Source organism: Chelonoidis abingdonii, chromosome 1, assembly GCF_003597395.2.
Source record: "Chelonoidis abingdonii isolate Lonesome George chromosome 1, CheloAbing_2.0, whole genome shotgun sequence".
NCBI classification, from domain to species: domain Eukaryota; kingdom Metazoa; phylum Chordata; order Testudines; family Testudinidae; genus Chelonoidis; species Chelonoidis abingdonii.
The window spans coordinates 351,455,653-351,481,478 of NC_133769.1; the positions used below are offsets into that span (position 1 = coordinate 351,455,653).

General features: G+C 43.0%; 1 long non-coding RNA gene across 1 annotated transcript in view; it reads right to left on the reverse strand.

The window, feature by feature from the left end:
- Positions 1-3,911: 3,911 nt before the first annotated feature.
- LOC142046367 (uncharacterized) overlaps positions 3,912-25,826 on the reverse strand; it is a 52,546-nt gene continuing 30,631 nt past the window's right edge. Inside the window, exon 4 of the long non-coding RNA XR_012655304.1 lies at positions 3,912-4,022. This is a non-coding gene — a long non-coding RNA (uncharacterized LOC142046367). The remainder of the gene's footprint in view (positions 4,023-25,826) is intronic.

The following is a 25,826-nucleotide window of genomic DNA, read 5'->3' on the forward strand; positions in this document are numbered from 1 at the left end:
TTCTGTAATAAGCAAATTCCACATGTCTGTTCAGGCTAACCTAGGCAAAACAGTTTGGAATTTTTGCCTATACCTAGTGATTCTTGCCCCTCTAGAGTCCAAGCAGCAAACATTTCTTCTTCTCAGGGATTTCTGTCCCCTTTTCCCCAGAGACCAAGCTGATGGGATGAGTTCATGCACAGGTCTCCTCTTCCTAGGGGTGGTGAGGAATGCAATTAACAAAATCATTGTTCTTTGATGTCTCACAGTGTCTCACTTGGTTCAAAAGTCTTCTTGTTGGGCAGAACCTAACACCTTCTGTAGGAAGCCAGCATTTACATTAGGGAAGGCTTCTTTCCTGTTTGATGAATTACACACTCACAGAGGTTTGCAATGCAAACATTTGCCAGGGGAAAGGCTAAGATTTTGTCATGGATATTTTTAGTAAAAATCACAGACAGGTCACAGGCAAAAAAGAAAAATTCACAGAAATCCATGACCTGTCCTGACTTTTACTAAAATATCCATGATAAAATGAGAAGGGACCGGACAGACGCTGGGTGGCTGAAAGCTCCAGCCTTGCTCCACAACCTGCCATCAGCCAGGGAGCCGCGGGAATCCTGCTGCCATCTTCTGCGGCCGGGGAGCTGCAGGGGTCCCCCAATGCCACCCATGGTGGCCAGGGAGCTGCGGGTTTCCCCCAATGCCACCTGTGGTACCCGGGGAGCTTCTGGGGGAGTTGCTGGGTTCCCCATGCTGCACAAGGCAGCTGGGGGGCTGCATAGTACCCCCTAGCCCATGGCGGCTGGGAGCTTGGGGGCACCACTGCCTCAGGCGGCTGGCGTACCTCCCAGTTCCCTACCACTGTGACAGTCTGCAGGACCCTGTAGCTCCCAGTCCCCAGGGCTGAAGTTACAGAGGTCTTTGGAAGTCATAGATTCTGTAACTTCCATGACCTCCATGACTAAATTGTAGCCTTAGCCATGGGGGTATACATAAGTGAGACTAATACACGCAGCATCCTACAAGCTATTCGTAAGTGCTAAATGCCAAACACATTCTTACAACTCTAATATCTATCTTAATAATACTAACATACAAGCGAGCCAGACTAGTTTCCAGCTCTGCATTTGTTAGTGTTCAGAGAGCTCTGGGGCTTTGGCATGAGCTGGCACCTGGTCTGCCAGCATCACAATCAATCATAGATTAAGTCCTTCTGAGGAGAAGCTGAAAATCCGACAAAGCGTGAAATAGAACACTATTCTTCCAATCACATTACAAAGAATTAAAGACGAAAATAATAACAAAGCGACAATTTTTAACATTGACATTTTGTTGTTTCTTGCTGTACAGCATATAATTATTTTCACAGTAAAAGTTTCATTTCTTTTCTGACCTACAATTAGATCCTAGTTCTCTGCCAAAAATACATACAGAATAACTGGGACAAAAATACATACAGGATAAGAGGCTTCCGCTTATTATCAGTGTTGCCATTTTGTTACATGATAAACTATCAGTAAACACACAGTAGCTGCAGGGGGGAAAATCTAAAAATCACACAGAAGAAAACAAAGAGAGATGAGTGAGTAAAACACTGATAACCAGAAATTCATTTGTAGCCAATAGAGCAGAAAATATCAAGCCAGAAAACTGACAGAAACAAACAGGGTTTTCCATTATTGTATCTGAACTAAGAAGGAGTTTCTGTTAAGGAAATATCAGTGTCATACCTAACAACTGAAAAGAAGACACAAACATGATAATTATTTTCTTTACTTTCTGCTGAGAAGCTTGGTCTTTCTGGGGAATCTTAAATAAAGTTGTGTGCTTACAGGGCTGCCCAGGGGGTGGGGGAAATGGGGCAATTTGCCCTAAGCCCCGGGCCCTGCAGGGTCCCCCATGAGAATATAATATTCTATAGTTTTGCAACTTTTTTTATGGATGGGGCCCCCGAAATTGCTTTGCCCCAGGCCCACTGAATCCTCTGGGTGGCCTGTGTGCTTAACAGCTGAACTAAGAGGAAGGACGATCTAATGCCCATGGCATTGGCTGTGGAATCAAGAAGATGTGTGTTCAATTCCTGCCTTTGTAACGGGCTTCCTGTGTGCCCCTGAGGAAGTTGATTAAGGCCTGATCCCGCTCCCACCAAAGTCAACGGCAAAACACCTGAAATTTGGCTGGAATGAGAAAACCTTTAATTCCTCCATCTCCTGTCTGTTAAATGGGGATCATAATTACATCTGGTTGAACAAAGGGACAATTTCTTTGCAAAAATTTGCCTTTGTTCAATCAAATGATTTCATAGATAGAAATATTTCAACCAGATCTAATAAAATGGTTCCTTTCTCCCACTATCCGTCCTGACTGCTTATATTATAAGCTCTTCAGCGTAGGGCGTTATCTCTTACTATGTGTATGTACAACATCTAGCACAAAGGAGGCTTTGTTTCACTTGGTGCCTCTAGATGTTGTGATACAAACAATACTAAAGTTGGACCTTTTCAAAATTATAGCAATGTTGTACAGTCATTTTTTAAATTTTTTAAACATACTAGTCATATAAATAGAGTATTTTTTTACATACAGGATCTTGCATTTTTCATTAAAGATCAAAATCCTAAAATTGTCTTTCCTGAAGTGGCAAAATAAACAGAGGACACATTAAAGATGTTTCATAGGAGATGAGGAGAAAGCTTCTAGAGAGCTGATTCTAGGTAGCTTTTACTCTGGGCCACTTCTGCTAGAAATAGACTGTGGAAGTGACATTCAGAACCAGATTAGCTTTAGGCTTTGTTTGAGGCTATTGTTCACATGTCAAAGAAAAATAAGACTTAGGATTTGGTGTGGACTGCATTTAAAACTTGCAAATTAAAGTCAGTGAAGCTACTCGCGCTCTGTAAAGTCAGGCATGTCAGTACACTGTCACAGGATTAGGCCTAACAGGTAATACTAATTTTTGTCTCTAGTACCCCTGTACTTTGTGCTCTGAGCTTGGCATGGCAGCGTGGTTTGAGGGCCAGATGGGAGATAGGCACCTAAATACCATTAAAAATCTGGTCTTGAGACAACGGGACACCTTTGCCTCAGTTTCCATGCTGTCTAGCCTGACCCTTTGCAAGCCGGCATTTTTAGATACACAGATGCACTTTTAAACATCTTGAATGGTAAAATTCTTATGAGAGCAGCTGTTCCTACTCTATTTTATCTGGTATTGAAAATAACCCCCTTTCAGTTTGGGATATGACCCTGCACCTAAACTAATGGGTGGCTTGTACCGGAATTTGAATTCAACCCACACTCTCCACTCTAGCCCAAAACATTTCCTTTGGAGAGATTTCAATCCAGAGTTCCAATTTGGGCCCATTTCCAATGGAAAACAGGAGAAATGTGAAGTATAAAACAACCACCCTGGGCGGATGATGAGCCAGATTCTAGTCATAGTGATACCCGTGTGAAGTAACTGCTCTGCTGTAAAGATAAATATTTATACCACTATCACTGAAATCAGCAACGGTCACTTTATAGTTGATGTAGTTTATTATCATGTTTAAATTCATCTGTCTGGTTTATTGAATATCCTGATATGACGAGGTCCAGTCAGCACTTCTGCAAGAGAAAAGCTGCACCTCTTTAACCTACTAGAGCTCTGAAACATAGCCATGACACTGCCAAGAACCTTGGGCAAACCCCCTCATAAGAGGCTATTATGAAAACTGAATAGTAATGGTTCAACTGGGTAAGACCAAAAACAAGGAGTACATGGCCAAAAAGCTAGTGGTAGTTCTTTAGAAAAGGGACCGTCTGCTCACAATGTCATATGTCCTCTTTGCACAGTGTTTGAAGTCTATAGCTCATTCAGTTTCATGAATGCTTTGCCAGTGCAATGTTCCTCAGTGGGTTACCAAGCATTCTTCACATTAAGATTAGCTGTGCCACGTATTGACTGTAGAACATATGCTAAGGATTTAATTCAGTTCTGGTAATCCTGTTGGTTGAATGATTGGTACCACACAAAGTTTTCATCAAATGATTATTTCAAACTAGAGAGGTAAAAAAAATGTCAAGCTTAATTTCCACCACGTTCATTCTTCTGTTTTCTTAAACAGATGCATATAAGGTGTGCACAGACTGTAAACAAATAGGAGCAGAAATGTTGGATTTCTGTGCTCCCATAAATCATAGAAGCACACAGCGCTGTACGTTTTCAATAGAGAAGAGACTGAACAGCATTTTATTGCTTGTCTTACAATCTAGATATGGGAAAGACCTAATCAATCATCCTGTACTTCCCTTACTGATGCAGGATTTTTATCATCTATATAATTGTATTGCTTCTTCCAGTCCAGTTTTAAGTAACCCAAATAATCTGTGTATTCTTACCAGCCACTTGGTTTAGTGACAAGAAAAAAAGTGCAGAACATGGTCCAACCTTAGCTACCATCAGTAGCACAATGACAGCAACAGAGCAATGATGGGTTTTTGCCAGACTGACACAATGCCCTTGGATAAAGTCTTTAGAAAATCTATGTCTTGTTGAGCAACTGCAACTGAAGAAAAACTGCCGTCATGTTAGTGCAAAGGAGCAAATACCATTTCTTCATGCCCTAGTTATTAGATAAAGTATAGCTTGAGAGGCAAGAAAATCAGAGACAAAATGCTCCACCAGCTCTCCATTGAAAGAGTGCAGTATTCAGGAAAAATCTGACTCTTACAGAACATGAAAAGCCAGCTAGTAAGGATTTTACTTGCCAGGTTATCAGTAAGGACAATGAATTACTGATGATACCTAAAAAAGAAAAAGCACTTAGAATCCTGAGAAAGCACAAACACTTTTACAACAGAGAGGTGTTATGTAGCATGTGATATGATTGAGGACTGTATTGCAGAAACTAATTGCATGTGTTTTAATGTAATAACAGGGCAGTGTCCTATCAAAATTACTATTTAGTTCAATAATTATATCACTGTTATTGTAAAGATGCATTTTCCCACTTCTTCGCCTGTGATGTTTGGGCTTCTCTGCATGTATGTTGAAGAAGTTGTTGTTTTTAATTTCTTGTCAAGAAACCCAATTTCCTGTGCTAGTGTGACAGAGGGCAATTTCCTGCAATATCCTGGATAAGCTTTATAAAATTAAGTTTTATAACTTTGGGGTCCATTGTATTAAAAATGCAATTGTTTATGTGTTCTTGTAGGACTGTAGGTAACTTTTCCAGGAGAATGACTAATGTAAACCATGGGTAAATGTTAAGAACTTCAAAGATCTGTTTGGGATCTAATACATAGACTCATAGACTTAAGGTCAGAAGGGACCATTATGGTCATCTAGTCTGACCTCCTGCACACTGCAGGCCACAGAATCTTACCCACCCACTCCTAGAACAAACCCCTAACCTATATCTGAATTATTGAAGTCCTCAAATCGTGGTTTAAAGACCTCAAGGTGCAGAGAATCCTCCAGCAAGTGACCTGTGCCCCATGCTGCAGAGGAAGGCGAAAAACCTCCAGGGCCTCTGCCAATCTGCCCTGGAGGAAAAATTCCTTCCAACCCCAAATATGGTGATCAGTAAACCTGAGCATGTGGGCAAGACTCACCAGCCAGACACCAAGGAAAGAAATTCTCTGTAGTAACTCAGATCCCACTCCATCTAACATCCCATCACAAACCATGGGCATATTTACCTGCTAATAATCAAAGATCAATTAATTGTCAAAATTAGGCTATCCCATCATACCATCCCCTCATAAACTTATCAAGCTTAGTCTTGAAGCCAGATATGTCTTTTGCCCCAACTACTCCCCTTGAGAAGGCTGTTCCAGAACTTCACTCCTCTAATGGTTAGAAACCTTCCTCTAATTTCAAGTCTAAACTTCCTAGTGTCCAGTTTATATCCATTTGTTCTTGTGTCCACATTGGTATTAAGCTTAAATAATTCCTCTCCCTCCCTGATTTTATCTGTCTGATATATTTATAAAGAGCACTCATATCTCCCTCAGCCTTCTTTGGTTAGGCTAAACAAGCCAAGTTCTTTGAGTCTTCTTTCATAAGACAGGTTTTCCATTCCTTCGGATCATCCTAGTAGCCCTTCTCTGTACCTGTTCCAGTTTGAATTCATCCTTCTTAAACATGGGAGACCAGAACTGCATACAGTAATTCCAGATGAGGTCTCACCAGTGCCTTGTATAACGGTATTAACACCTTATCTTTACTGGAAATACCTTGCCTGATGCATCCTAAGACCTGCATTAGCTTTTTTAACGGCCATATCACATTGGCGGCTAATAGTCATCCTGCGATCAACCAATACTCCAAGGTCCTTCTCCTCCTCTGTTGCTTCCAACTGATGTGTCCCCAATTTATAACTAAAATTCTTGTTATTAATCCCTAAATGTATGACGTTGCACTTTTCACTATTAAATTTCATCCTATTACTATTACTCCAGTTTACAAGGTCATCCAGATCTTCCTGTATGATATCCCAGTCCTTCTCTGTGTTAGCAATACCTCCCAGCTTTGTGTCATCCACAAACTTTATTAGCACATTCACACTTTTTGTGCCAAGGTCAGTAATAAAAAGATTAAATAAGATTGGTCCCAAAACCGATCCCTGAGGAACTCCACTAGCAATCTCCTTTTAATATGACCCATTGTAGTCTCCCCTTTAACCAGTTCCTTATTCACCTTTCAATTTTCATATTGATCCCCATCTTTTCCAATTTAACTAATAATGTGAAGTGGGTTTCCTAAAAGCTACTTTTGAGGCCTTTTGAAGCTACGGCTTGGGGAGAAAAACCAATTGTCTCCTGAGTACCTACAGATCAAAGACCCTGAACTGTATAAAAGATGGAGTGGACTAGTCTTTTCCCGTGTGCTAGTTCTGAGGTGAGATTGTTATGAACTTGTGACCATAGGAGAGACCCTTTTGTGGGATCTGAATAACTACTCACCTACGAGAGCCCATGTTGGAGTTGAGATAATCTTTGGTAAGCTTATTAGCATGCGTGTAGATTCTTTTATTGTTTCAAATATGTTTTCTCTGTAATGATTTCACCTCAAGAATAAATAATCTTGCACAGGAAGAGCTGTTTGGTAGCTTGACTGTGGGCAGTTAAACTCTTCCTCTCTGAGGAGAAAGCGAGTAGGTGTGTTTGGGCAGTCTGTCTCTTGCTGGGAATAACACAGTGAAGCAGGGAACTGTTCAGCCTGGACATACCCCAGTCAGAAGGGAGAGAGATGCCTGTATCACATTCTAGAGTCAAACCACACCAATGAGTGATTGTATCTCCACCTGCCCTGCAACTTTGGGCATCTCACAAAACTTTGCTGTTGTAGCTCCCAACCTAGGCCACTGACCTAGAGCGACAGATCTGACGAAGTGGGTATTCACCCACGAAAACTCATGCTCCAAAACGTCTGTTAGTCTATAAGGTGCCACAGGATTCTCTGCTGCTTTTACAGATCACATCCTGGGTGTCTGTGTTTAGCTGCAGTCCTGGACCAGCAACTTTGATCCCAGAAGCCTGTCAGTAACACACCAGCCACCCTGTGACTTCCAGCAGCCTTGATTACTCCCTGCAGGGTGACCCAAACACATTCCCAGTGCCATATTTCCCCCAAAACTTGTGTTCTGCACTGTCCAGTCCTCTCCTGGACAGTTCAGATATTATACAGCTGTTGCTCCTGTAAGGGGTCAATATGCAACAGCCCACTACTTTAAATGGAATTACCAACCAGCTCAGTTTAAACAAAACACTGGATTAGTTTAGATAAAAAACACAAGTTTATTTAACTAAAAAGGGAGAGTTTTTATGTGAGTACAAGTATAAGGTATTAAAGTCAGAAATGGTTACAACAGAAATAAAGATAAAACATTTTCTGGTAGCTAAAAATTAACACATTAGGCTTGGTTCAAGGTAAAATCTTTGCCATGTGCTCCCAGTAACTTTGCTAACGGGTATATTAAAGATGGATACACTTGCATTGAGGTTGAGATAGAAGTAGGAGGTAGACTTGTTGAAAGTTTTCTGGGTAAGGATAAAAAGGGTAAAAAACAAGGATGATGTCATTGCAGGGGGTCTAATGTAGACCACCTAACCAAGGACAAGAAATGAATGACACTTTTTTTAAATAACTAAAAGAAATCCAAAGCACAGGATTTAGTAGTGACGAGGGACTTAAAGTATTAAGATATCTGTTGGGAAAACAGTACAGCAGGGAACAGATTCTCCAGCAGTTCTTGGAATGCGTTGGAGACAACTTTTTATAGCAGAAGGTGGAGAAAGCAAATAGGGGAGATGCAGTACTAGATTTGATTTTGACAAATAGGGAGGAACTGGTTGAGAATTTGTCGGTGGAAGGCAGCTTGGGTGAAAGTGATCATGAAATGATAGAGTTCATGATACTAAGGAATGGTAAGGAGGGCAAATAGCAGACTAAAGACAATGGGCTTCAAGTAGGCAGACTCTAGCAAACTCAGAGAATAGGTAAGTAAGATCCCATGGGAAGCATTTCTAAGGAAAAAGAGATCAGGAGAGTTGGTAGTTTTTAAAAGAGACATTATTAAGGGTACAAGAGCATAGGAAAGACAGGAAATATGGTAAGACTGCCTTAACCAGTAGATCGTTAATGACCTGAAACTTAAAAAAGAGTTATATTAAAAGTGGAAACTAGGTCAATTTATGAAGGATGAATATAAAAAACAATACAAGCATATATGGACAATATATCCTGCCTATCCTTCCTGAACAAGCTGTACTCTTTTACGTCACTATTTCAATCATATGAATTATTCCATCAAATCTGTGATGCCAATTATGTTTTAACTGTGATTATTCTAATATTGCTAGTTCTTCCTGTTTATTCTCCATACTTCTTGCATTAGTATAAAGACATCTAAGAAAGCAGCAAAGATTCTTGTGTCACCTTATAGACTAAAAGACGTTTTGGAGCATGAGCTTTCGTGGGTGAATACCACTTCATCGGACATGCATCCGACGAAGTGAGTATTCACCCACGAAAGCTCATGCTCGAAAACGTCTGTTAGTCTATAAGGTGCCACAAGACTCTTTGCTGCTTTTACAGATCCAGACCAACACGGCTACCTCTCTGATACTTGACATCTAAGAAGTTCATTAGCCTTTGCCTCTATATTCTCCCTTGTCTCTCCTTTGTCCAAGCTGTGATGTTACCCAGGGTTCTTTCAACCCAAAGCTCTTGGTAACTTTACTCTGTGCGAGGAGGTGTCAGGAAATAAATCAGGGGAGACACGGCCATCCGACCGATAGATGGCTGGCACAAACAGGACAACACAAGAGTGCTTTCATTGAAAGCTAAACTTTACTTAGTCTCAAGCACTTACACACGTCCGCAACAAGGTTAGTAAAACACCCCCAACCCTCGATAATTACGAAAGCTGAGTGTGGCTCTCGAGTGGCACAGTGGCAGCCCGTCTGCTGGTGGGGAACACAAGATGCATCTAGAGGAAGAGACTAGTCCTGAAGAGTCTCTCCATCTCAAGCTTTTCCCCCTTATTTATACATTAGTAATAGAATGACATGTCCCTTAAAGAAACCTTGTTAAGTAAGTAGTTGTGATGATCCAGCAAGAGGTTCCTTCTGATTATTGATTAACCAGGTGTGGGTTTTTCCAGAGTTTGCAGCCTTGAGACCCCAATAGACATTCCTGGGGCATACCCTACTCTTTGAAAATCCATGTATCAGCAATTTCAACACAATTCTTATCAGGAAGGACGCGGGGTCAAGCTGCCCTTTCTGTGGCACCCAAAACCTCCTCCCCTCCTGCCTTGGTCAAGCTGCATGGCCACTTTACAGTCTGCTGAGTAGGTTGCTTTTTAACAATAAATCAAAGTGGTTTTAGGCACTTTACTGGTTTGCCAAAGTCTCCCTGTACAGTGATTCCCCATGTTCCTCCTAGATTCCAACTCTTCACCCAGGTCTCCATGTTTTGGGCTTACCTCTGAGCTTTCCCTCCTGCCCCCATTGAACCTAGTCTGTATCCGAAGATACTCTTCTCCTTCCTTGATAACGGACCCCACCTCTGCTCAGCAGTCCTTCCCAGAACAGCATCCCATGGCTGAGGAAGCTGAAGCCTTCCTGGCAAAACTATGCCACCTGCCCACAAAGCAGGTAAGCACACATGCTGCATTCAGTGAAATAAACTGGATAGCCACCACTCCGTGGCTGGGTTTCTGCCTGAATTATTTTTACTCTTACAGTTGTTGTCGTTATTGTTGTTGTTTACTTGGGAGTTTTTTGGGAGGGGGTAGACTGTACTGCCTATGTTTAGAGAACGTTTGTTAGGTGTACGTGGCTCTTGCGCTCCCTCTCTAAACTCCTTCGCAAAACTCCCCTGTTCATTTGTGCATTCTCTCCTTGCTTAGGAGCTGGCTTTTTAGACCACTCAGTTAGCCTCACCCCCTCACGAAGGGACCCTAAAGGGATTAGGGATAAAAAGATGGCAGGCGAGAGCCTTATTAAAAAGCTCCCAGCCTTGCCTAGGAGACCCCCAAACAAACCACGCTCTAAACAGCAATTAGAGAATCAAGCCTGTTTCTGTTTTTGTTACCTTTGAAGCCAGCTAGTTGTTTATTGACCTCAACTACCTAATGTAGATTTGGGAGCATTTGAAATAAATCACAAGAGCTATTTTGTTCCTGCTGACTGAAAGCACCCTTGGAACTGTTAAACTAATGGGTTCAAATCCTTAGCTGGTTTGGCATAGCTTCGCTGATTTCTATAGAGCTATATCTGCCAATTATCTAGCAGTGTGGAAAGGAAAGCTGTTACCCTGGAGCTCCTGGGAAGTTGCATTTGCCCACAGAATTAGTTATGAAACTAGAAAACTAGCTGGCAGAACACTTTGCTGTAGTAATGTCCTGGGATTGGAGAAAAGTTACAAGGAGAATAAATTGTTCTCTAAATGAGCTATTTCCTACTCCTTGCAGTTGCTAATTTTTCTAAGAATTGATACCCTATGGTGATATCCTAAATCAGAGCTGGGCAAAATTTTTGGCCCAAGGGCCACATCTGGGTGGAGAAATTGCATGCAGGGCCATGAATGTAGGGCTGGGGCAGGGGTTGGGGTGCGGGAGGGGTGCAGGGTGTGGGAGAGGTCCAATGTGCCAGAAGGGGCTCAGGAGAAGAGTTGGGGTTCAGGAAGGGTGAGGGTACAGGAAAGGGCTCAGGGCAGGGAGTTGGGTACAGGAAGGGTGCAGCAGGGGGCTCAGGGTGGGGGTTGGGGCTCAGGGCAGGGGGGTTGGGGTGCAGGGTGCAGGAAGTATTCAGGGTGTGGGCTCCAGCCCTGCGCCGCTTACCGTGAGCGGCTCCAGCATGGCAGCAGTGTGCAGCAGGGCTAAGGCTGGTCCCTGAGTACCCTTGCCCCCCGCCACTCCTGGAAGTGGCCAGCACGTCCAGCAGTGACTCCTGGGGGTGAGGCGGGGCAGGCAGCTCCACAGTGTGCTGCCCTCAACTGTGGGTACCATCCCCTAAGCTCCCATTGGCCACGGTTCCCCATTCCCCACCAATGGGACCTGCAGGGGGCGGTGCCTGCAAGCGAGGGCAGCACACGGAGCCCTCTGCAACCCTGCCCAGGGGCCGCAGAGAATTGGTGCAGGCCACTTCCTGGAGCAGCGTGTGGCCAGGGCAAGCTGGGAGCCTGCCTTAGCCCCACTGAGCCACAGGGCTGGCAATCCGGTGGGCCAGATTGAAAGCCCTGATGGGCTAGATCCAACCTACAGGCCATAGTTTGCCTTCCCCAGTCCTAGAGCGTATGGGTTTTGCTTGTAAATAAAGCTGGGTGTCTATGGTCTGAGTGAGCTTTTCCCCTACCCATGTAGTAATTGCCCGGCCAGCGCTTGCTGGATGTTTAGCTTTAAGTATTTAGTACTGAATGTTTATATTGTCATACGTTTAACTGTTCCATTGTTATATGGTACAGCGTTAACTGAGATTGTTATTGCTTTTGGTGTGTCTCTCATTCGCCTCACCACGTCATCCTTCTGTTAGTGTCTTACTTTTATTATTATTGTACCGTATCTTTTTGTTGCCGCGCCACTTATCTTGATCGTATCTACCACTTATCATATCTTTCCCTAGTCTTTTATTGTAACCAGTCACTTCTAAATAAATATTATTTCTGTTTTCAAAGTATTGCTGCGTGTGTGCCTATTCTACGTCTGAGGGCTGTGTCTGCGTCCTTTCAAGGGTCCGCCAGGCTAGCTTGCTTCCTTGGCAATTACTTTCAGGAGGGCTACAACCTTGGCTACCGGTTTAGATAATTAGAATATAACTGAATTAAATCTTCCGGTAACACTATCCCCATCATACCTCCTTCCCTGTTTCAGGCAGGGAGGCTACATCCTGGGCTCTCATGTGTCACCCTCCCAGCGAGGAACTCGGACACCCCTAGACAGATTTGCTTAGCTCACTGCACAGGGGCACACGATCGCGCTCCCTTCTGCGAGTTGTAGTTTATCCCCCCCCCCGCCATCTAAGCAAGCTGGGGACTACAACTCCCAGAATGCCCAGTGGGCTATTGCTACTGCTGCGTGATTCAGAGACCAGAGCTGCAGCCTGAGGGCTGGGTGACAGCCACTCCATTTGGATGACTGTGTGCTGCAGAGTGCTGCATGGATAAAAGATGTATATCCACATGTGAGCTGCGATCCGCAAAAATGGTCTGTGGATATAAACTGAATATCCATGGATCTGCAGGGCTCTATCCCCTGTTGGCCTGACATAGCGACCTGGGAGTATGCCAGGGGCCTGTATCTGAGACATTATGAAAGATTGCTGAGGCTCATCCAGCACACTGACTACTTCCCCAGGCTTCTCATACATGTGGGTACCCATGATACTGCAAGTCATGACACTGAGCAGATCAGAAGTGACTACAGAGCTCTGAGAGTGAGGGTGTGGGTGCTAGGGGTGCAGGTGGTGTTTTCATCTCATGGGCCCAGGCAGAGACACATCCTGGAAGTGAATGCCTGGTTTCATTTGTTGCAATGAGCTCATGGCCCTCAGAGACTGAGTACAAGGTCTTGAGACTGGAATGGCTGAACTGGAGAAGCTAAGGGAGACAGAAAGGTACACAGATGAGACTTTCTGAGACACAGTACAGTGGTTCCACCCCCAGGCTGACAGTTTCTGTGCTGTTGAGGAGGATGAAAATCTCATGGAAGGAGAATATCAAGGTGCTGTGGAGGGAAATGATCCCATAGTTGGGATTCTCCTTCCAGATGCCATGGTATCCTTTTGCACTGAGGGGACCCCAGTTATTAAGAACTAGCAGGTAACAGACATGGGGGCTTTGATCATTAGAAACAGAGATAGCTGGATTTGTGACGAATAGGAGCACCACATGGTGAATTGCCTGCCAGGTGCGAAGGTTGCGGACCTGTCCAGACATCTAGAAAGACTTGTGTGCAGTGCTGGGAAGAAGCCAGTGGCTCTGGTACATGTAGGTACCAGCGACATAGGGAAGGACAGGAGAGAGGTCTTGGAGGCCAAATTTAAGATGCTAGGTAAGAGATTGAAGTCCAGGACCTCTATGGTAGCATTCTCTGAGATGCTTCCAGTTCCAGGCACATGGCCATTTAGACAGGCTGAACTGCAGGATCTCAGTGCATGGATGAGATCATGGTGTAAGGAGGAGGGTTTAGGTTTCTTAGGACCTGGGGAACCTTTTAGGAAAGGAGGGGACTATACAGGAAGGATGGGCTTCACCTAAACCAAAATGAAACCAGAAGGGAGTTATTAAAGGAGCTGCTCTATAGTCTTGTAAAGAGAAGAGGACAGAAGTTGATAAAGTACAGGTAGGAACTGAAAAGAGACAGTCAAACAAAAGAGTCTCATTCAATTACATCACAAGAAGGCAGAAAACTAAATACTGACAAATTTTATAAGTGCTTGTAGACAAATGCAAGAAGTCTAAATACTAAGATGGGTGAACTTGAGTGCTTGGCATTAAATGAGGATATTGATATAATAAGCATCACAGATACTTGGTGGAATGATGATAATCAATGGGACACAGTAAAACTGTGGTGTTAAGCTGTCTAGGGCTCACAACCATGAATGCCAGCCTCAGGGCAGACTGTTAAACAGGGCACCAAACCCAAATTGGCTGTGTGTTCTATAACTAGATTTCACCAACCCAGCATCAAGTGTGACTTTCTCAAGCACTATAACAGCCTTACCATAGAGTCACAGACATTCCTCTTGGGCACTCCGGTCTGTCTTGCCACTGAGAAAAGCTTCCATTTGTGATAGATGGTTCCTTACACCAAAAATCACACAATATTCAGGTTAGTCTAGGTCCCAAAGGACCGGTTACTTACACCAGGTCAATTGCACCCCACCAAATACCACACATGTAGCCAATTCAGTAATACATTAACTAAAGACTTATTAACTAAGAAAAATGAGAGTTACTTACAAACTTAAAACAGGTAAACATACACACAAATGAGTTACAGTCTTGGGTTCCAAAAGCTGAGAGTACCTAACCCAAACTAAGCAGCTTGGGGAAACAATGTCTTCAAATTCCAGGCAGCATAGTGATAAAATTCCTCCTGGTTAGGCATTTTTATTCCCTTCCTCCAGAATTTAAATTCATGGAACACGTGCCTGTGCCTGTCTCCTCTTCACTGGTATGTGGTGGGGGTGAATCAACAAACATGGGGTCCTTTGATGTTTCACAATGGCTTATTTGGTTTCAATTGGCCTTTTTGTATGTAGGACCAGCACTTTACACAAATTAATGCTTCTTTCCTCTTTGATGAGTTATACAATTAAAGAGGTTTACAATGCAAATGCTCAATATAACTTTGTACCAGGGGCTACAGATGTTATAAGTGAGATCAATACATGCAGCATCCTACAAATATTTCATCAAATCTAAAGCTCAAACACAGTTATCAACAGAACAACTATTTTAACAATGCTAACACACAGGTGAGCCAGCTATGCATTTGTCAGTGTTCAGTGAGGGCTAGGGGCCTTGGCATGAGGAGAGGATTTATTAAAGGAAATATTCTATAACCTAGGAAACAGGAGAGGACAGAAGCTGAAAAATTACAGGTAAGAACTAAAGAGAAACAGTGAAACAAAAGAATTCAATTACATCTCAGGAAGGCAAACAACTAAATTCTGACAAACGTTATAAGTGCTGGTAAACAAATGCAAAAAGTTTATATATCATATGGGTGAGCTCGAGTGCCAGGTATTAAATGAGGATATTGACATAATAGGCATCAAAGAAATTTGTGGAATGTTGATAACTAACGGAATAGAGTAATACCAGGATATAAAATATGTAGGAATGACAGAGTAACTTGTGCTGGTGGGGGAGTGGCACTATATACAAAAGAAAGCATAGAATCAAATATAGTAAAAAAAAAATCTTAAATGAATCAAACAGTACCATAGAATTTCTATGGATAGAAATTTTATGCTTGAATAATAAGAGTATATCAGTAGGAATATACTACTGAGCCCCTGACCAGGAGCGTGACTATGATTGTGAAATGCTCAAGGAGATGAGAAAGGCTATAAAAACAGACAATCCAATAACAGTGGAGCATGTCAGCTATCTCCTTATTGACTGGGTTAATGACTGCTTCTTGGAGCATCTAGTCCTGGAACCCAAAAAGGGAGAGGCAATTCTTGATTTAATCCAAAGTGGCATAGGATCTGGTCAGTCCAAGAGATTAACGTAGTTGAACTGTTTAATAATAGCAACTATAATGTAATTACATTTAACATTTTTGTTGGGGGGAAAACAACAAAGAAACCCATCACTGTAGCATTTAACTTCAAAAATGGGAACCATGCAAAAATGAGAAGGCTAGTTAAATAAAAATTAAAAGATACAGTCACAAGAATGAAATGAGTGTAAGGGAAATCACTGACCAGGTATTATTTTATCAGCTACAATTGGTTAATAATATAGCAAAAGCATCCTGATTGGTTAATAACTTAGACTGATTAATTATTAAATCACACAGTGTTTTAATATCATGTGCTGCAAAGAGCCCCGGGAGACACATTAAAGAGACATTTGCAGCTCACGAGCCTCAGTTTGAGTGTCACTGATCTAGACACTCCTGCAGCACAGTATGGGAACCTGAGGAAGACAAACACACTGGTGGATGGGTGGAGAAGGCACTTGCATTAGAACTTTTTGGGGTTGCAGTAAAGGGCAGTCTGGTTTCACTCTCCAAACCCAACCTTTTGGTCAAAATTATTCCTCTTTTAACCAAACTTCTAACCCCTGAGCTTAAGGTTGTGCAACAAGAAAGCAAGACAGGGGCCTAGAAAGTGCTATTCTTTCACCCTGTCGTGTATCACCGTGCAGCTTCCACAAGGGAAGTGGGACTATTGACATGATCTTCACTGCGCGTCACCTACAGGAGAAATGTCACGAGCAGAATCGTCAACTCTACACAACTTTTGTGGACCTCACGAAAACGTTCAACTCTGTCAGTCGCCAGGGCCTGTGGAGGATCATGTCAAAATTCGGCTGTCCAGACAGATTTATACAAAGGGTATGTAAATTTCACCATGGTATGATGGCTCGTCTCCTGGATGACAGTGAAACATCTGAGGCCTTCCCAGTCACCAACAGCATCAAGCAAGGGTGTGTTTTAGCACCCACTTTGTTCAGCATGATATTCTCTGCCATTCTGACTGATGCCTTTCAACACTGCACTGAAGGACTAGGCCTGAAGTACAGAACTGACGGGAAACTATTCAATCTGAGGCGACTGCGTGCCATCACCAAGGTGAAGGAAATTGTACTTCGAAACTTTCTCTTTGCCGATGATTGTGCTCTGAATGCTAGCACAGAGCCAGAAATGCAAGCCAGTATGGACAAGTTTTCATCTGCATGCAACAACTTCGGTCTCAACATTAACATCAAGAAGACTGAGGTCATGCACCAGCCAGCTCCCTATGCTCCGTACTCAGAACCGTCCATCACTGTAAATGGACAGAGACTTCAGGCAGTGGACCACTTCACGTACCTGGGCAGTACCCTTTCCCGAGCAGTGTCAATCGATGATGAAGTAAACTGCAGAGTTGCTAAAGCCAGCTCTGCATTTGGCCGATTGCACTCCAACGTCTGGGAACGTTGAGGGATTAGCCTACCAATGAAACTGAAGGTCTACCGAGCAGTGGTGCTTCCAACTCTGCTGTACGCCTGCAAGACGTGGACTGTCTATCGGAGTCATGCACAAAGGCTCAATCACTTCCACATTTCCTGTCTGCGAAAACTTCTAAAAATCAGATGGTGGGACAAAGTGCCTGATACTGAAGTCCTTACCAGAGCCAGTCTGCCGTCAGTTCACACACTGCTGATGAGAGCCCAGACCAGATGGGCCGGACATGTCATGAGAATGTCAGACGAGCGCATTCCTAAACAGCTCTTCTACGGAGAACTCACTCAGGGAAAGCGCTCCCATGGAGGACATAAGAAGCGGTTCAAGGACAAGCTGAAGACTTCTTTGAAGTCCCTCGAGATCAACACCACCACATGGGAAACCCTCCCACTGAACCAGCCAGCATGGCGCAGCCTCATTCACACAGGCAGTAATACCTCTGAGGCGAGGCATACTGCTGAGGCTGAAAGAAAGTGTGAGCTGCGCAAGTCCAGAGCTGCCTGCACATCATTGACAGTGCCATCACATGTCTGCCCGATGTGTGACAGGACATTCCACACCCGAAACAGACTGATCAGTCATCTTTGGACACACAGAGCCCGGTCATCGAACGAATGAGTTGTTGAGGTTTTCATCAATAACGATGGATGAACATCATCATCATGTATTACTAACCCAATTTCACTAAAAGGGAAGAACATTATGGGGCTCTGTGACACACAGGCCCATGTGTGGTTCACTACTCTGTGTCAGCAACTTTTGCCAGGCCTGACATACTCACTACACCTAGCAGACTGTTGTCATAATCTGTATCTAAAAGGTGCCATGTAAGATGTCACTGGAACCCAATAAATCACTGTTCATTAATATTCTTGCATGATGAATGTACGGGGTGTGTTGAGTCTGGGGACAAAACAGTGAGTTTGGGCAGATATAAGGGGAGAGAAGAAGCCATGTTGGCTTCCATCACTGGAAAGACACAAGGGGCCAGAGCTCTTGCAAGCTGAGAAGGATGGGGCCTTCAGCCAAGGGAGTCAAAGCCTCTGGAAACTGAGTACAGATAAGAAACCTGCTTAGACAAAGATCTTTCACCTAGGAAGACAAAGGAAACCAGCACCTTGTACTTCTGTGAAAGGTCCTGACTGAGAGAAAGTCAGCCATGGCTCGAAAGAAAAAGATTGTAAGAAATCTACCTTGAACCGAGGCTATAGTTTGTTAAGTCTTAGCCACCTGAGTGTGTATTTTTACTTTTGTTTGTTTGTAACCCAATCTATCTTCAATCCCTTTTACTTGGTATCACTTAACCTACGTCCTTTTGTTAATATGCTTGTTTTACTTTTAAACTAAACTGACCTAGTGCTGTGTTTGAATTGAAGTGATTGTTAAGTCCATTTAAAATGATACGCTGCAATTTTGTCCCTTTAAAGGAGCAGCAAACCTTATTATTTCCACGAGTGTTCCCAAGAGAAGGCAGGACACATCAGGGTAGATGGTTTGGGGGAAATTCAGGAGTAGGTGTATTGGGGTCACCCTGCAAGTAGTTACCAAAGCTGGTGAAGACCAGAGTGGTGTTATTGTGTTGTAGACAAGCTGCTGGGGTCAGAGAGCTGAAGCAGGGACGCACAACACACAGACACTCAGTGATCTACATGTTTGTCCACCGGCTGTTGGTGTCCAGGCTGTGAACCACAGCAGCATAGCATTTAAGGCACCCAGAGTTACAGGGCAGGTGGTGGCACAACCTCTCACTGGTCGGAACTGCACCCCAGAATGTGACAGGCTCCGTCTGAGGGAGCCCATATCAGAACAAGAATTCTTAGCTCCCATCTGTGAGACTCACATATAAGGTAAATTACACTGAGGTGTTTATCAAACATAATACAGTAACATAAATGTTTTGTCCCTGAAAAAGGCAAATTAGTTTATCGCTCTAGGGAAAAACATCAATAAATCAATCAGTAGAAAGTAAACTCCACGAGTGAAATACATAATGACTGTGAAGAAGCAATTTTCTCACTGGCAGCCTCAAGAGATCAGAGAAAGAGGATTATGTAAGTGAAGAAAAATACAGATGTAATTGTGATTATGAAGTTTAAAATGTAACTATTCATTTTGCATCAGAAGGGAGAAAAATAAGGTTTTAAGAATCATTGAGGCCACAGATTGTCATGAAAAGCAGCAGCTGTTTCAAATACCCAATAGTGAATCTATTGAAAGAACAAAAAGATCACTGTTACTCTTAAAACATTGTTTGACTGTATTATGAAGTATAAACAAATGTCATAATGGATTTTTTCTGTAAAATTCTGTTATTGCCCTTAACTTAAAATACATTAAATGTTATTCGTTTCGAGATACTTGTTTAGGCTTGACATTTAAACATAAGACATTGTTTATGCAGTTCTTAGGCAGTTTGTCCTTCAGATGCACTTGAGGGAAATGGCTTTAAAAACTCAGCCATGTCTGTGTAAGATTTTTTTTTGGAAAAGAAAGTAGATAGCATAGCAAATAATCCAAGTGTATCGCTTCAAAGGAACTTTTGTGGCACACATTCCAAGAATCAAAGGATCAGACAATAAACAACAAGAAAACCTTTTACCCCATCCTTCAAGGTACTGACCACCTCTGCCATACACAACCATTGGCTTCAATGAGGATTGAGGATGCTCAGCATCTCACAGGGTCAAACCCTCATTGTGGTATCCACCTTTAGTGTTACAGAATCATATTAAGTCTTTAAATTATAATCAAATATTTGTTATAATGAGTTAGGAAGTCTTTTAAGAGTTCATTCAAAGGTGGATTAAAAATGCATTTTAGGCTGAAAACTTTATCATGTTTTCACTGGAAAGCAAGTTCAATGCATATTAGCAGGTCTGTTATGAGCCAGACAAGCTGTTGGGTTTTAATTTTCCCTCTTTTCCCTCTCAAAGGTCTCAGACCATGTTACAGTGAAGTCAGCTTGTGGCACCTTGACTTCTCACTGCAGGCCTGCCATTAAAACGCTGAACAAGCCAGATGCTATTTAGGTTGAGATCTGCGAAACCACCGCAGAAGGTGGCATAAATGACAGCACAATAAAACCTTTGAGGGGGGGTCTCCCTGGGAAAAATCTCAGGCTGCTCTAGGTCTCTGAAAAGGAAGCTATGAATCTCCTGCACTCCTGAAGGGCTGGAGTCTGAGATGTGCCATGATTCTGCAAAGTCCTTGCGCATATGCTTAACACTGCACTGCCCATTGCTTCCTTTTTTGAGCTGGGAACTATTCTGCATGAGTAAGGGTGTCTGAGGCTAGCCCTTAGGTTGTCGTGCTGTACCACTCTGTTCTGGTTTTGCACCTTTGCTACAACACTTTCTGTAGTGCCATGACTAATGGCATTTACCCATTTCTTTATCATAAAGGATTTTATAGTTTCTTCCTAAGTGCTCCAAGAGCTTCTGTATAAACCGCAGAGTCCTGTGGCACCTTATAGACTAACGGACGTATTGGAGCATGAGCTTTCATGGGTGAATACCCACTTTGTCGGATGCATGTAGTGGAAATTTCCAGGGGCAGGTATATATATGCGAGCAAGGATATATATATATACACCTGCCCCTGGAAATTTCCACTACATGCATCCGACGAAGTGGGTATTCACCCACGAAAGCTCATGCTCCAATACGTCCGTTAGTCTATAAGGTGCCACAGGACTCTTTGCTGCTTTTAAAGATCCAGACTAACATAGCTCCCCCTCTGATATCTGTGTAAACCAGCATTGCTAGTTAGTAAGAGTTAGTGCCCAGGCTCAGCTATGTGGATAACTTTTCTGATTAACGATAATATTAGCCTCTGACTGTGTGTCTCAGCTCTTTCTATCAATAAATATGCAGGTATTTTTCCTTTGGTTTGAAAGGACAGACAACATGAAAAATGACAATATTCCTGGGACACTCGCCAACCTGTTTCCCTTGGCATTTGTCCATGCCAGCAACACTCTAACCAAACTGTAAGTATAAGCAAGTGATACTTTCCCTCAGCTTTTTCAAAGAGCTTCTACCTTTGGGTAGTTTTCCATTACAGAATAAGTACTTTCCTTTGCTGCTGTCTGTGCAGCTTCATTAGGGTTTGCAGACTGTGCTATTTTCTTATTACCACAGGGCCACAGTGTGGAATCCATGAAGAGACTTGGGGGTTGCAACACTGAGTACCATGACACCAAACTTTTAGGTGCCTAGGAAATCACAGGAACCACACTGAGAGATGCAAAGCTGAGCTAGACACCTAGGCTCACTCTACAATGGCAGGGGAGAGATAAACACCTTAGAATGCAATCCGCCAAAGCCAGCACAGTTGGCAGGGAACCACCAAGCTAATCAATGGGAGATGTCTACCTGCTAAGCCCCACCCCTTTCTCAGACATTGGCACCTAAGTCCAGCCGCAGGGAGGTACCTATCTGCTAGCAATGCACAAATGGGAATCTCTCCCCGGCTTTAGACTGCTACGCAGTTTCTTGTGGGAATGAGTTAGGCGCTTGCCTCGCTCCACACAAAATGCTGGAGGAGGTGCCCAACTTATAACTTTTAGTTCAGTGTTCAGAGCGCTTGACTGTAGTGTGAGAGACCAAGGCTGGACTCCCCTTTCCCTGAGAGGAGGTTAAGAAGGGATTTGAACAGGGGTCTGCAACCTCTCAGGAGAGTGCTCTAACCACTGAGCTCTGGGATATTCTGATGTGTGGCTTCCTAAATCTCTCCTGCTGAAACTGTTCCACAGGGGATAAGTACTGAAAGATTGATTGGAGCAGGGGGATTTGAGTTAGGATCTTCTGTGGGTGCCAACCACTGGACTGCAGAGTCATTCCCAGTATAGCTCTCTCTCTGGCCCAATCACTTTTTCTGTATATATCCACAGTGGAACTACAACAGGAGCCACTGAGGGGGCCCCATATCAGAATATTCCAGAGCTCAGGGGTTCGAGTTAATTCCTGAAAAGTGAGAGTCACCTGTTCAAATCCCTACTCTTACTCTGCCAGGGAGGGGGGATTGAACCTGGGACTCCCATATCCCAGGTGAGCACTCTAACCATCAGGTTAAAAGTTCTAAAATGGGCATGCTGTGAACATACTTAGTGGATTGGGCCCCTGGGTCAAGTCGGCCAAATGCCTATCTTCCCTTGGCTCTGGGGTTTAGTGGGGTAATAGGCATCCTGACACCTAGAAGGAAGCTGCTGTGAGCATGACCAGAGGCAGAAACTTGGGCGTCTCCAGGGTTCAGCAGGAGTTTGGAGGATCACAGTGGGGGACTCAGGTGTAAAAATCTGGACATAAGCACCTTATGTAGTTTTATGGATTCCACCCTAAATGCTTCCCAAACACCAGCAAAATAGTGGGGGAAGCCTTGTGTGTGATGGAAAGTGTGTTCCCTCTTGAAGATCCAGCATCCAATCAGCAATAGGGTAAGAGATCATGGTAGATATATTAACATTTAAAAGTTTGGTATTTTACAGACTGTCAACTATTAAGGGTCAGATTATTAAGGGCTCTCCCTGCAGAGAAAGTGCATGAGAAAGAAACTGCAGAGAAAGTGGCATCTTAGGAGAGAGCAAAGGAGGATCAACTCCATAGGGCACTGTGAAGGGGACGTCCTCCTCAGCCTGCACAGGGCAGAGTTAGGGTCATGAGACTGGACTGGGCCATATACATCAGTCCTAACACATGTTCCAATGGCATGTAGGAGATAAGGCTCATGTCTGCTGCTCCAGAGGAGACAGCCACTGAGGGAACATGGGGAGCTCTAGCATCCTGCATCCTAGCTCCAGGTTTGGGGATGGAATTTGCTCCCCCAGGCTCCCAAAACTTCACCCATAGGCAACTCATTTTCTCTGGGGTTCACATGGATGAAGCAAATTCATTTCATTTAATATATTGATGCATGATCAGAAGGCCAGAGAAATTGAGAGGAAAAGGAGGAAGCGACCACAGTATGAAATAAGTCTCTTGGGGACTGATTCTTCCCTGCCTTGTACCTTCAGTAGCCACTTACACTTGTATAAATGACTGCACAAAGTATAAAGCAGGAAAGAAGCAGGCCCAAGGATTCTTTTTTCCTGTCCAGCAGAAAGAGCAGAGATGGGAATGGGGTGGTGTGTGGATTGAGTCATCCACTTACACTCTTTTGCCCACACTGTAAATCTGCTTTGAAATCATTTACATCCTTCAGCTGTTCTGCATTTAACAGCATAGCCATTCTTTACGTGGTGCTGCCTGTTCCATTTAAAAATTATTTTTTACCTTTACCCTTGGAAGGTTGACTATTAATCAGGGGAAAGGAGAGATCGACAGCTAAGGGGAAATTAGGGAAAGTTGGAAGTATTTATTACAGCCATTTGGGCGCAAGGTATTCCAGGCTTATTTAATATGCTGGTGTGATGAACACAAAGTGGCTTTTTATCATCTGCACTCAGCGCTGATATATTAATTATACCAGCAGATGATCTGTACAGATATGCATATTTGGACTGGCCTACAGTTATAACAAAGTTCATGACATCGATAACAGCTGAATAGAAGGCAGCAACTTACACACAAAATCAGGACCACAGTTAAGCCATTTGCCCTTGTGAAAGCACAGCTGGCCCTCTGGTTTAAATGTTAAGATCAGTGGAGAGCAGAACCACTCGCCACCCACTCTTCTATTGAGGCACCCAGTATAAGAGACGTGTTGGGGTGTGCTGGGGAAGTAGGGGGCACATTGTATTCTGTCAATCCTTGGTGGATGCCATGGACATCCTGAAGGCCCCTCTAACCTACGGCAGGGATCATCGTGACCCTGCATCCACCCTGGGACTGTAGGAGCATAACGGTAGCTTAGAGATAGAGATGGGCAAATAATGGATTGTTTTGATTTGCTGGCCAATTCTAAAACTTTAGGAAGAAAGATTTATTTGGGTCAAAGCAATAATGCATTTTTTTAAACGTTTAGCAAATCTAAAGGTCAAAAAAATCATTTTCCCAGAAACAAGTATTTGGTTTTTTTTATTTCAAGCATTTCACACTTCTCATATTTAAAAGAAAGAAAAAGAAAGTAACTTTCAAAATAAAAAAGTCATTTTGAATGAAAAAAGCAAAACTTTACATTCTGAAGAGGATGAAATGAAACTTTTCAGTTTGGAAGGAGACGGTTTGATGGGAAAAAACTTGACAAAATGAACACAAATTTACAAAATTTATCAGTTTGCAATTTTCACTAGAAAAAAATGTGGTCAAAAAATGTCACCCAGCTCTATTTCCAACCCCATTGCTCCTCCTTTTCTGGACCTCTGCTGACTGAAACTTGGCCTGACTAGGGAATCTGGCTCCAAATGAGGCATGCCCTAGGCCCACAAAAGTTTGCAATCTGTGAGCAGTGGGCCAGAGATCCTCTGGTGGTGCAAATCTGGTTGGCCTCATTGACTTCAACCGAGCTCTGTTAATTTACACCAGCTGAGGATCTGGCTCCGTAGCTGAACTCTTCCTTTCTGCCGTGTTTAGGATATCTATTCTCTTTGCCCGTGTGTGTTATAAAAAAGAGTGATGGATTATAAGGTTCAAAGTGACCATTATGATCTAATCTGACCTTCTGTACAACACAGGCCTCTCATAGGAATTAATAAAATTCCTATCAATTCCTGTTTGAATCTGAAGATATCATTTAGAAAAGCATCTAATCTTGATTTTAAAATTGCTGGTGATAGGGAATCCACCATTTCCAATGATTAATATTACCTTTGCTGTTAAAAATTTGTGCCATATTTTGAGTCTGAATTTATTCAGTTTCAGCTTCCAGCCACTGGATCTTGTGGTACCTTTGTCTTCTAGAGTGAAGAACCTTCTATTATCAAATTTCTGTTTCCCTTGTAGGAACTTTTAAAATAGGCTTGCACTCATAACTCATTTATGATACTCTCTTCGTAATATATTGTTTGCCAAGTGTTATGAAGTGAAATATAAGAGGATGAAAATTATGATTGAAACCTTCAGAAATGGCATTTTAATGTATATTCTGCAGGGGATTGGAGCCATCGGAGCAGCTAACAAGAAGATCAAAATGTCCACTGACATCCGTAATGGATCTGCCACACATTTTTCTCCCTTGTTGTTTTTGTTTGTTATGAAAACATCAAATTAGGCTGCAGTTTGAAATGCACTGCTTCATAGTTCATTCCCACCCTTAGACTAAAATCAGGATTTGCCATTTTAAAAACAAGATTTGTGGGGGTCATTAAAGATCAAGGCATTAATTAAATTAATACATATTCTCAAAGTTGAGCTGCACGACCTTAGCACAGAATGAAAAGCAGCTCAACACAGCAGTCGATACAGCTGCCTTCCAAATCTAATCAAAAGGGATCAAATCAAATTCTCAAAACTTCAGGGGCTGCATGCTTCCGGGGGAGAGGGAAATGGCATAAAATCGCTGCTTCTGTGATTTCCAGTTGCATTTATCAGAATCCTACATAAAGGTAAAATCCATCTCTGCAGGAGCAAGGAAACCTTCTTTAATTACTAATTGTCTGTTCTTGTCTACAACTTAATCAGCAATTCCTGCACAACAAGGAAGGGGGGGGGGAATTAAAGCAGCAATTCCGAATGATTTAAAAGCCGATTTACAAGAAAGAAAACAAAACCTGCCCAGATCATTGTTAATGGA